The sequence below is a fragment of the Mixophyes fleayi genome, chromosome 3 (genome assembly GCF_038048845.1).
Source record: "Mixophyes fleayi isolate aMixFle1 chromosome 3, aMixFle1.hap1, whole genome shotgun sequence".
NCBI lineage: Eukaryota > Metazoa > Chordata > Amphibia > Anura > Limnodynastidae > Mixophyes > Mixophyes fleayi.
This window is the reverse complement of record NC_134404.1, coordinates 158107683-158120433: the sequence shown is the minus strand read 5'-3', so window position 1 is coordinate 158120433 and position 12751 is coordinate 158107683.

Below are 12751 nucleotides of genomic sequence, written 5' to 3'. Positions count from 1 at the left end.
CTATAGGGGGGAGGTCCAGGCTAAGGCTTGTCCGGAACACAGGAAGCCACTTTCGTACGTTCAGATGGAAAGGAAGCAGGTTTGATCTCAAATTGAATCGAACATTGATTTACAAATCCACGACAGTTCTTAGGACCCCAATAAAAAATTTCTGGCAGAGGAATCCGTAAGTGAGTAGCAGATGCCGTAGAAGCAGTAGAAATGGACTGTGACGATCCTGCGGTAGTAACCGTTGCCACTCGAGAAGAGGTAAGAGAGGCTTACAAGGTATCCAGCCGAGACACTACTCCCTGAAAACATTGAAGTAGGTGGGCCTGTTCGGAGTCCTGCTTCTCCACGCGGTGGGTGAGGTGAAGTAATAGATCGCGAGCCGATGGTTCACCAGTGCCTTCAGTGGTCATGGTCAGAGTATACTGTCACAATACTGGTTACTGAGGCTACTTAATGGTATTAGCTCTGCTAACCAGGAGGTGCAGAGTCTAAACGTGCCCCTGGTCTTCACCAGTTACCCCCTCAAGGAGGTTTGGATTTCGCTGTAGGAGTACGCAGGTCGCGGCCCTCCAGGTCAGTTACCTGTGAAGTGGCTGACCCAGAGCAATCCAAGAAGAAGCTGCAGGTAGTACGGTACAAGAGGTCAGGCAGGGACGTAGTGAGACAATCCGAAGTCAAGCTGGCTGGCAGCGCAGTACAAATGGAGCAGAAACAAACGTATTCAACGGCCCAAGTCAATACCAAGGGAGCAATAATGCCAAGGGAAGATCCGCAGAGAAGGTCAGGGTGCTGGGAAACACAGTGGAACGCTGGAGAAGAAGGACCATAACCTTGATATTCTGGTACCCTAATGGTGCCAGAGACTTCCTGATATAGGGACAAGCTCCCTCTCATTGGTGGACAGGGATCAGTTGAGCCCCCTTGGTGTCCCGTTGCCTAGCAACGGTGACGCAAGCTACTGCGCATGCGCCTGTTGGCCGGGCGGAAGTACGTCATTCGTCCCGTTGCTAGGCAACGGGAGAGGGAGATCAGGTGTCTGTCCCCTGTGACGAGTGAAGGTGTGGGGACGGTGCCTGACACAGATTCAATTTTATCATTAATAAATCCCCTATGAACTGGTCCATCTTTTTATATCAAATACGCCCAGATACAGTGTAATCGTAGAGCTTATACTCATCTCCTCAACTTCTCTGTGGGGCAGAATTCTGAATTTGACATATGAGTTGCCCTTGATCATGCTATGGAGGAATATGTGGTTGATCACTACTTTTATTGATTTTAAGTGGCATATTTTAAGACCGATTTCTATTTGTCTATATAAAGTATAGCCAAGTTAGCAGATAGGCTCTGTGATCCAGACACCATGCTAAGCGGTTCCTAAAAGTCTATTCAGGTGTGAAACTCCATCTCAGGCCAGTCTATATCTCACAGCAGGAGCTCTTTGAAACTGGAACAGGTGACATTCCTATCTTCTCACACTGGAACATACAACAGACTTTCTGTCTTCCCATTTTACACTTTAATAGCTCAATTTATCAATGGATTAATTTGATATAACATATTTACACTGCAGTTATGATTTATCCCTTAATCCCCACAATTATGCGATGGGTTAACCCTTATAAATAAGTTCTCTATGTTCCCGACAATATGCATTTTTTATATGTATAATTGCATTATTGAATATTGACTTTTAATATAACAAGTAATCCCTTCTATATGGGTTTGTTAATTCTAAACTCAAGTCTTATATAAGCTATAGCTTATTTCCACAACGCTGTTTCTTTGTATAGTTGTATCCTGATCGGTTCTGTCCTCAGTGTTTGACCCGGATTGTCTTTTCCTGCTCCTGACCTTGGCTTGTTAAAGGGCTCTTCATATACTGCATATCTTTACCTGCCCTGATTCCTGGCTTGTTAAAAGAACTGGTATCCTCTCCTGCTCCGGACCTTGGCATTAACCATCGCCAGTCTGATTCTCACTTTACTCTGCTGTTACCATCTAGGTTTCTCACTACCTCCTACTATGTTCTGTCCACTCCACTGGGCAATAGTGGGATTAACAACTAATACTGCCCTAGATTAAGTCCTGGGGGCAACTGAGTACTGTATAGTTCCTGAGAAAGGGGGCTGCTAAAGGTGAACATTTCACCAAGTGGTTCTAGTAGTTGAAGATTACATGCCATATTACCCTCAATCCTTTTATACCGGGGAAGCCCTGGATCTTAATGACCAGCTACTGGCAATGATCTTTAAACACCTGATGCTTGCTGAGGCCTATATAAAGTAGTTTCATGTCAACACAGATTGACAGTTTATTATCTAGTCTCCAAAACCGCTTCTTTAAACATGAACTCCTGATAAATCCTCAGACTGCTTATCTGTATTTGACCATTTGATTGTACCATTATCCTTGGCTTCGAACAACTACCCTCTCTGCCTTTGGACCACCTGCTATTCTTTGAACTTGGACTTGTCAGGCACCGACCCTGCTTTTCCTCTTCCACGCAGTCAGACAGTCGCCTCCAGGGTGCTTTGACGCGTCTCATCACTGAGCAACCAGATACGTCTCTTCCAGTTTGAGCGCTGGCCATACAGTGCATGCGTGTCCTGCTGCTAGACAACGGGACGTTATTATGAAGCTCCAACGGCATTCTGTGCCGACATGCCACTAGTAATTAGGACCTGTGCCTCCTCTATATAAAGCAGTAGGTCCCCTATGCTCCATTAAGCTCCATTGTTGCTCTCAAGCTATATGTCTGACTCCTGTGCACAGCCTCGGCTTTTGGATTATCATTTGGGCTTGTTTATTGTCTCCGGTGTTTGTCCTTTGGCTGCCTGACTATTCCTTTTTACTCTGCCTGACTGCACAGTATAGACTCGGCTTACTTGACCACTCTCTACCATCCAGTTGCTGCGCTGGTAACTCTTTTGGAGGACCACAACCTGTGCTTCTCTCACAACGAATCGAAACTCCCTTGTGGGTGTCCCTGCTGAAGACCAGAGGCACGTTAGACTCCTCACCTCTTTTTAGAGTAGTGTCAGTACCAGCAAGTAGCCACCAGTTGCATATACATCGTGACAGGACTATTAGATTCCTCTGCTGGTACGTAAAGGTACTCACAATTGTCATTACCTGTTACTGCTGCAGTTATTCAGTAAACAGATTTTATGCCAAAGGATACTGCTGTCGCGAGTCAGAGAATTGGCTGGGACCACTTGCTGTTATTGGTGCAACTGAGCAAGGAGGCGTGGAGTCTAACACACCACTGGTATTCACAAGGGACCCCCGCATGGAAGTATGGATTAGAAGGGGTGCGCAGGTCGCAGTTCTCCAGGACAGTCACCAGCAAAGCAATATGTGAAGTGAGAATAGTCAGACAATCCGAATTAGAGCCAGCCGGAATGCAAGGAAGAATTTCCAGAGAATGGTCGGCAGTAGCCAGGAGTCAAAACCAAAGAAGACAGAATGGGCCAAATTGCAAGCCAAAACACACAGGAGCAAGGGAACAGGATAACGGTACATAGAACAAGCAGGGAAATTGCTGGAGCAAGGATTTGGACCTAATACTCTGGCACCTTAATGGTGCAAGAGCCTCCTATCAATAGGGTGGAGAAAGGCCTGATAGCCCAGCATAAGATTCAAACACATGTGGAAGTGTCTAGCAATGTGACGTGGCGCCTACTGTGCAGACGCCTATACAGTGCAGCTGGGGAGAAGGAGAGCATCCCGTTGCTAGGCAATGGATTGTGGCCAGCAGGAAGGGACAGGTGTCCGTCCCTACAACTATGGAAAAAGTGTGGGGATAGTACCTGACATCTGCATTATTTCTTCTGCTTTTGGAATACACCAGTTACAACTTCACAGACCTGACAGGTGCCATATATTTTTGACTCTTAACTAGATTTGACAATAATTTACTAGGCTTTTTGTATTGATGATGTTTTGCTTGCTAAGCTTGGTGAAATACCTGCTCCTTAGCCAGTACATTGACTTCATACTCAGATGTAGCTGGTATAAAGGTTTTTCTTTTCTTCAATAAACGTTTTAATGTGTTTTTAATACATAGAGTATTTATATACTCTCTAAATATGGCTTTCAGTGTCTCCAATTATAATGTCATTAATAGCATTAATATTCAGTCTTTTTAAAGTGCCAACAATTTTTATTGTGTTGTACAATTTCTAAGAGGTATGCAAAAATTTTATTCTAAGAACTAACTTATGCAAAAGGGTGAAAAGTGTCCTGCTTGTTAGAGGTGTGATAAGATCAGGTTAGGGGTACGGTCTCCTGGGGTAGACGACTGCACTACACATGCAATCAACCAAATATGTCACACCAGTCCAGTGCGTTGATTTTAAATAGCCTCTGCTAGTTTTATTTACTAGCATCAAAATAAACAAAACATAAGCAAAATCCTTGCCTGTCTGTCTTCTAACTAATACACAGGAAAACATCTCTAAAATGATGGACCTAGTGTCCCAAACAAAATAACGGAACTTACTGATCACAAATTGCAGTATCTCTCAGGAGCCTTCTGACCCCCTCCCCAGGTATTGAGAGAATGAATGAACTGTCTAGCAACTTTTTAACACCTCATCAGGTGCAACTCCTGATTACAAGAAACTTGTTAGCTGGTTGGAAAACCTGAAATGAGCCTTATTAATGGAGCCCACCCTTCTCTCTCCATCCATACCCCAGGGACCCTTATACCGGCTCTTCCTACAGCCGAACACACTCTCTGGGAACTTTTTCCTAAACACAAACAATCTCCCTGGGTTTTTTTTAGAACACAAATGACAGAAATTCAGGACTTATATACCTGCCATTTACTACTTTCCCAGTGCTTTTGTCACAGAGGTTACAATAATCTAGGGGAAAAGAAAGACACATGAGGATATATTTACTTCTGCCAGATTAAAAAAGCAACCAATCAGATTCAAGCTGTCATTTATTTAATGCAATCTAAAAAATGACAGCTAGGTGGGAATTCAATTGGCCACGTTACTGTAAAAATGCGGCCTGTGCACTATTACCAATATTACAGTAATAGTGCGCTTAAATACCGTTATTATGGCAGTTTCACTGCCGGCTTTTTGCTCCCTGAGCTGCGAGTAGAAAGCTGGGTTAAATTTACCGTAATAATGGTAATAGAGTTATCGCGACAATCCCTCGAGGGAAAATGAATTTCCCCCCTAACATCTGATTGGTTGCTATAGGTATCATCTCCACTATTTCAAAGCTGCAGTTTGTTAAATATACCCCATGGTGTGGTTTAAAAACTGTGGTGAGTGGAAAGCGTGGGCTACTAGTGGACGTAATGGTCGTCAAGAGTCAGGATAAGCCTCTCTAAAATAAAGAGTTTTCAGTGAGCATGAGAATTTAGGGGAGAGTCTACTGGAATATGGAAAAGCTTTCCATCCACCTTAGAATATTTTTGTAGATGTCCATGTGAGGAAGTAACCATTACAGTACCTAGCAGTTGGGACTATGCCCACTCTTTCATATGGTTAACTGCACCTACGGACCTCCACTCTGCCCCCTCAAACATACCGACAGCATCCAAAATATTGCTACATGGGTTCTAAAACACTTGAGTGGAGAAACTTTTATTAAATAATCACATGTTACTGTATAACAACCACATACGACTATAACACTAAAAATACTATGTAAAATAATACAGTTATACAACACACATTGTCAATGCATATGTCAGTCAGAGAGGCTTTATTAATGACCTGGTACTTTAGAGACACTTTATCTGATTAGGTATTCAATTTCTACTGCTCTCTGTGGCAGTGGTCCAACACAGATGTTGCCCTGTTTTAGGCAGGCACTCAACAGCTCAAAGACCATGGACAGGCACCACTACTCATCCAGGAGTTAGCTGTACCAGTCAAACAGGAGCCATATCCCCTAGTCAGAATTAAAGTACTCTGCCACTCCAAGCTGCGCTTCACTCCCTGGTGCCTCTGACTCCACTCCTTGTTCCAGTCGCACAAGTCAAGGCCAGTGGGAAACATAATCCCCAGCCAACCACTGCCTCCATAAGACTTTATAAATAGTTTCCTGACCAGGCTTAACCTTTATCAACAGGAACCTGGTACCCACCTCCTGTTACACATGTGGACACCTGATGAACGGAGGGATAAAAGGAGAGTTAGAACCAAGAATGCTATAGGAAATGAGGCTGGAGACATGAGGGAGTTCAGACAGTACTGGCTTATGAGTAAGGTTTCCACTGGACTGAGGCCACTGAGGAAGAAGGGAGCACTACAAAACAGCTGCTGAATCTAAGAAGCCCCAGGGTTATTGCAAAGAGTGTGCCTGCTGAAAGTGGGGTGACATGGGAGTTTTACCACTGCATCAATGGTAGTGAGGCAGGAGTCCCAAGACATCAGTACGATATCTTTATATCACCTCTTAGGTAACCAGACTAGTATTCCCTTTTGTCCTCTCATATGTTTATCTTTATGTCATTGAATAATAATGAGTTCAGCGTCATCCATAAGCTTCTTTTCTTCCCTGTGGATATAAAGCTGGAAGAAAAAGAATATATTTTCCTATTTTTTCACTACTATAAGCTATCACCCCACTGGTGTTGGGAGGGGACCCAGAATAGTGGAGCCTGAACCATACATTTTTTTTGTGTTGGTCATTTAAATTATAGATGCCCTGGGTTTGGAGGGAAACTCCTTGACTTTAATTCAACTGCTAACAGTGCTTCTGGTGATTGCCATAAGGGCACACTCATGGATGGCAGAGGATTTGTCCTCAGGGACATTGTGGTGGAGGTATAATGTTAGGGAGATTTTAAATGCTCACAAGGAGAAGCAAATATCAAATATTTATGTAAAGGCCAGTAAAGAAGTAGAAAGGGGGAGAACAAACTTGCAACGTAAAGAAACCTCCAAAGGATAACTTGAAAAGTCATCACTATTACTATAGAGTATGTGACACTATTAACGGGAAAAACATTAACTATATCCACATAAAGCACTCAGAGAAATAACAATATAGAAGTGGTCTAGGTAGGGAGTCTGGTTGAAGAGCGTTCTTTAAGACAAATGGATTTGGAATATGTGTAAACCTGTTTAAAAATGAGTTATACAATATGGACTTAAACATAGCGATATGGCGATGTACCCCAACAGTAGAGGAAAGAAATGCACACGTGACAAAATGTACAGCACCCCAATAATTGTTAAACCTGAGCAAAGCTATGTAATCAGCAGAACATTAACAGTTTTCCCAGTTTGCTTAATGTGTTCATGCTCAGACTGGAGCAGAGCTGAAGCGCCAAATGCTCCAAGAGATAGGTCTGGAGGATGAAGATGCCTGGTGACCTGAGCTGGAATGTTCAGAACTGTGTTAGTCAAGTGGGAGTGGACTAGGAGCAGGCGAGGTCTTCTCTTCAGATGATGCTGTTAGGATGTTCTATGAGCAAAGCAATCTGGTGCTTACCTCTGGAGATGAGATGTTTTTTCCACCAGTCCGGCTCTCTCGGCGGCGACGGTCCTGCGCCTGCGCAGACCGTTTGTCACGGGCATTAGGAGTCTTTACCCAGGGATCACCAGGTGATAGGCTTACCAGAGCAGTATAGGTGGTAATATGGTACTCTGGTAGCAGGGTGATCACGGAACAGGAAATAGCAGATGATGAGATGCTCAGGAAAGTCTATGACTAGCAGCACTGGCAATATGGAGATAATAATACACGAGGAACTGTATGGACAAAGGACACGTGAAGGTAGTCAGTGGTCTGCGGTAGCAAGTTGTACCACTGCTATAGTGAGGAGGAATGTCCAACAGAAACGAGGAGGTGATGAGAGTCAGCGGTCTGCGGATAGCAAGTTGTACCGCTGTCTGAGTGAAGGAATGGAATCCAAGTGGAGGTATCCGGGGAGTCAGTGGTCTGCGTTTAGCAAGTTGTACCACTGCTATGTGAGAGGATACTGGAACAGGTGATACTGGAAACAGGAATCAGTGGTCTGCCACTAGCAAGTTGTACCACTGAATATATATGTGAGGAGGTGCACGGGGAGAGACTGCAACACAAGATAGACACGGGCACCTTAAACTTGATCCACAGTAATATGCACAATATATATATATATATGACTGAACAGCACTGCCATAACAGAAAGTCTCTTGAAGTAATCCGGCACGAGATAACACAGTCAATGATGGCAATAGACTCAGCGGATAGCAAACTCCAGAGGAGAACCAACACAGTCCAGCAAGATATGCAATACACCAGCACAGTCAATGAGAAGTATGCATACCGTGGTTCAGAAGCAGGCAGTCAGACAGGAGTGCAGAGATACCTGAACGGCAGGAGGCCGGCAGGATGCAAAGTCCCTGGATGGGTGAAGCGGTGGTCTAGTAGGTGCAGCGCACAGGTAGGTAGACCAGCAGGGAAACAAATATACAGGAATCAGTAGAGCGTGGAACTGGACTCCTGGAGGACCCTGAAGAATGGCGATGGTCTAGCAGAGGGGTAAGTAGAGAGACACGAATCCAATGCTAACAGGCGGGTAGAGACCAGCGGGAACACAGGAAAGCGTGGAGAGCGGATCAGCAGTAGATGGATGAGTAGAGCTGAGGAGTAGCAGCAGCAGGTCTCTGCGGACACACGGAGGTAGCCAATAGCAACCAGCAGGTGCAGTAACGATGGCACACGGGAGAGCAGAGTTGAACTGGAACTGTTGATCACGGAGAGTAGCGGATAGCAATAGTGGCAGCAGTCTCGAGGAAACACGGGAGAGTTGAGATGAACTGAAGACTGAAGCGCACAGAGGCAGCGGATAGGAATCAGCCAAACAGTCACGATGAAACACAGACGAGTTGCAGGTTGAAGACTGTAGTGCACGGAGGCAGCGGATAGGAATCAGCTAACAGTCACGATGAAACACAGACGAGTTGCAGGTTGAAGACTGTAGTGCACGGAGGCAGCGGATAGGAATCAGCTAACAGTCACGATGATGAACAGGTGAGTGGATGTGGATTGAAGACTGTAGTGCACAGAGGCAGCGGATAGGAATCAGCTAACAGTCACAATAATATATGGTAGAGTTGAAGTGGTTAGAAGACTGTAGTGCACGGAGGCAGCGGATAGGAATCAGCTAACAGTCACGATGATACACAGAAGGGTAGAAGTGGTATGGGAACCACAGTAGTAGAAGTGGTTTGGAAACCACAGAGGTAGAAGTGGTTTGGAAACCACAGGAATCAGCAGCGCTGAATAACGAGGAAACACAGGAACACCTTCAGAGACTCATGGGGAATGAGACTCCAAGATCAGGCAACGTGGTGTTGACCACAGGTGCTTAATATAGGGAGTATTGCCTGATCTGCCAATTAAGTTAAAGGAACATACACTGAAGGATTAGAAAGGGCTGCGCATGCGCAGTCCCTCAGGATGGAGGACGGCCACGGTTCCTAAATGTCCGGGAAGAAGCACTCACAATCCGGTGAGTGACAGTACCCCCCCTTTTAAAGGTGGGCACAGAACGCCTGGAACCGGGCTTGTCCGGATTTTTGGAATAAAACTTCTTCAGAAGGGCAGGAGCATTAAGATCTTCAGCTTTGATCCATGAGCGCTCTTCAGGACCAAAGCCCTTCCAATGAACGAGGAAACGGAGAACTCCTCGCGAAATTTTTGCATCCAATACCTCAGTAATCTCGAAATCCTCCTCCTGATGAACTTGAACTGGCTGCAGTGCTGAGGGAGGAGTCGAGAAACGGTTGATGATGAGAGGTTTGAGAAAGGACACATGGAAGGCATTGGAAATCCGAAGATTCTTAGGAAGAAGAAGTGTAACACATACTGGATTGATAACTTGAATGATCCTATATGGACCAATAAAACGAGGGGCGAATTTCATAGATGGAACCTTCAAACGAATATTTTTGGTAGATAACCAGACACGATCTCCAATTTTTAGTGGTGGAATAGCCCGCCTCTTCTTATCTGCGAAAGACTTATATTTGTTAGATGTCTTCTTTAAACAGGTTTTGACCTGAGACCAGATATTTTTGAAGGTCTGACAAGCAGTCTCCACAGCAGGAACTTGGGTGGGCGGGAGGGCAGGAAATTCCGGAAAAGACGGATGGTGACCGTAGACCACAAAGAAGGGAGTTTTGGATGATGACTCATGGTACATGTTGTTATGGGCGAATTCAGCCCAAGGAAGCAATTCTACCCAGTTGTCTTGATTGGCTGAAGAGAACATCCTTATAAAAGTCTCAAGATCTTGATTGACTCGTTCCGTTTGTCCGTTAGATTGCGGATGGTAAGAAGATGAGAGTGCTAATCGTATGCCCAAGGTTTTACAAAGGGCCCGCCAGAATCTGGAAACGAATTGTACTCCTCTATCTGACACAATCTCAGACGGACATCCATGGATGCGGAAGATTTCTTTAATGAAATGTTCAGCCAGAGTAGACGAGGAAGGTAAACCAGACAAAGGGACGAAATGAGCCATCTTCGAAAATCTGTCTACCACTACCCAAACAGTATTGTGATTCTTACTTGGTGGCAAATCAGTAACGAAATCCATACTAATATGGGTCCAAGGCTTGGATGGAATGGGTAGTGGTCGCAGCAACCCTGCTGGAGTTCTGCGGGAGGATTTGAACTGAGAACATAAATCACAGGAAGCAATAAACTCTTTGACGTCTCTCCTCATTGAAGGCCACCAGTAACTTCGAGAGAGAATCTTAAAGGTCTTGTGTTCACCGGCATGTCCAGAAAAACGAGAGGCATGGAACCACGAAAGGATTTTCCTCCTCAGAGTAGGAGGCACGAGAGTCTTCCCAAATGGCAGCATTTTGGTGGATGAAGCAGCCAGTGAAATACATTTGGGGTCTAGAATAGCATGGTTGGGAACCTCTTCTACATCAGAGGACGTCACAAAAGCTCGAGATAGAGCGTCAGCTTTCTTGTTCTTAGCGGCTGGTTTGAAGGTTATAATTAATTCAAAACGGGAAAAGAAAAGAGACCATCTTGCTTGACGAGGGTTCAAGCATTGGGCAGATTGCAGATATGACAAGTTCTTATGATCCATGAAGATCGTCACCGGATGGCGAGCTCCTTCCAACAAGTATCTCCATTCCTCCAATGCAGCTTTGATGGCCAGCAACTCCTTGTCCTTGATTGTATAATTTTTCTCTGCGGGCAGAAGACCCCGAGAGTAGAAGGCACAAGGATGTAATTTTTGTTGCTCCGAGCGTTGGGAGAGAATGGCTCCTAAGCCCACATTAGAGGCATCTACTTCTAGGAAGAAGGGGAGTGTCACATCAGGCTGTCGAAGAATGGGAGCAGACGAGAAGGACTCTTTGAGAATTTGAAAGGCTTGGAGAGCCTCAGATGACCATTGCTTAGTATTAGCCCCTTTCCGAGTCAGGGCCACAATAGGAGATGCAATGGATGAAAAGTCTTGAATGAAGCGTCTATAGTAATTGGCAAAACCTAAAAAACGCTGGATGGCACGAAGAGTAGTTGGCTGGGACCAATGTAATACAGCATTTACTTTGTCTGGATCCATCTTCAGGCCAACTTCGGAAACTATATACCCCAAGAATGGAATCTGGGGCAACACGAATGAACATTTCTCCAATTTACAGAACAATGAATTTTTCCGTAGTCTGGAGAGGACCTCTGCCACATGTTGGTGATGAGAAGGCAGGTCCTGTGAAAAGATCAATATGTCGTCCAGGTAGACAACGACACATACATATAATAAGTCCCGAAAGATTTCATTGATGAAGCCTTGGAAAACAGCGGGGGCATTACACAGCCCGAAAGGCATTACTAGATATTCGTAATGCCCATCTCTGGTGTTGAACGCTGTCTTCCATTCGTCACCGGAACGGATTCTAATTAAATTGTAGGCACCACGAAGATCCAACTTAGTAAATATCCGAGCTCCCTTGATGCGATCGAATAGCTCAGTGATCAGCGGAATGGGATACTGATTCTTGATAGTAATGGCGTTGAGTCCACGAAAATCTATGCAAGGGCGTAGTGATCCATCCTTCTTTTTGACGAAGAAGAACCCAGCTCCAGCGGGAGAGGTGGAAGGTCGAATAAACCCACGCTGGAGATTCTCCTGTATGTACTCAGATGTGGCTTGAGTTTCAGGTAACGAGAGTGGATAGGCCCGACCCCTGGGAGGAGTCTTGCCAGGTAGAAGGTCGATCGGACAATCCCAAGAACGATGAGGAGGAAGACGTTCAGACTGAGCTTTATCAAACACATCGGCAAATGAAGCATACTGAGGAGGGAGTCCCGGGGAGGAAGATGAGATGGAAGATTGCTGTACTTTAAGAGGAATAACTTGGGAAAGGCAACGATGGTGACATTCAGACCCCCAAGACGTAACTTGAGGGGTGCGCCAGTCAATCTGGGGAGAGTGACACTGAAGCCATGGAAGGCCTAAGACAATCGGACTTGTCGTAACTGGAAGAATTAAAAACGAAATTTCTTCATGGTGTAGTACACCAATCTGAAGTGTTACTGGAGACGTACTCTGGGTGATGAGACCATTGATGAGACGTGATCCATCTATAGCCGTCACAGTAATGGGTGTTTTTAAAGTAATCACTGGTAGAGACCATTGATTCACTAGTGATTTAGAAATGAAATTTCCTGCTGCTCCGGAATCAATCAATGCCTGTGACTCAAAGGATTTGGTAGCAAAGGAAATCGTAACATCAAAAGCGCAGACTTTAGATTTCATAGACGATGGAGAGGA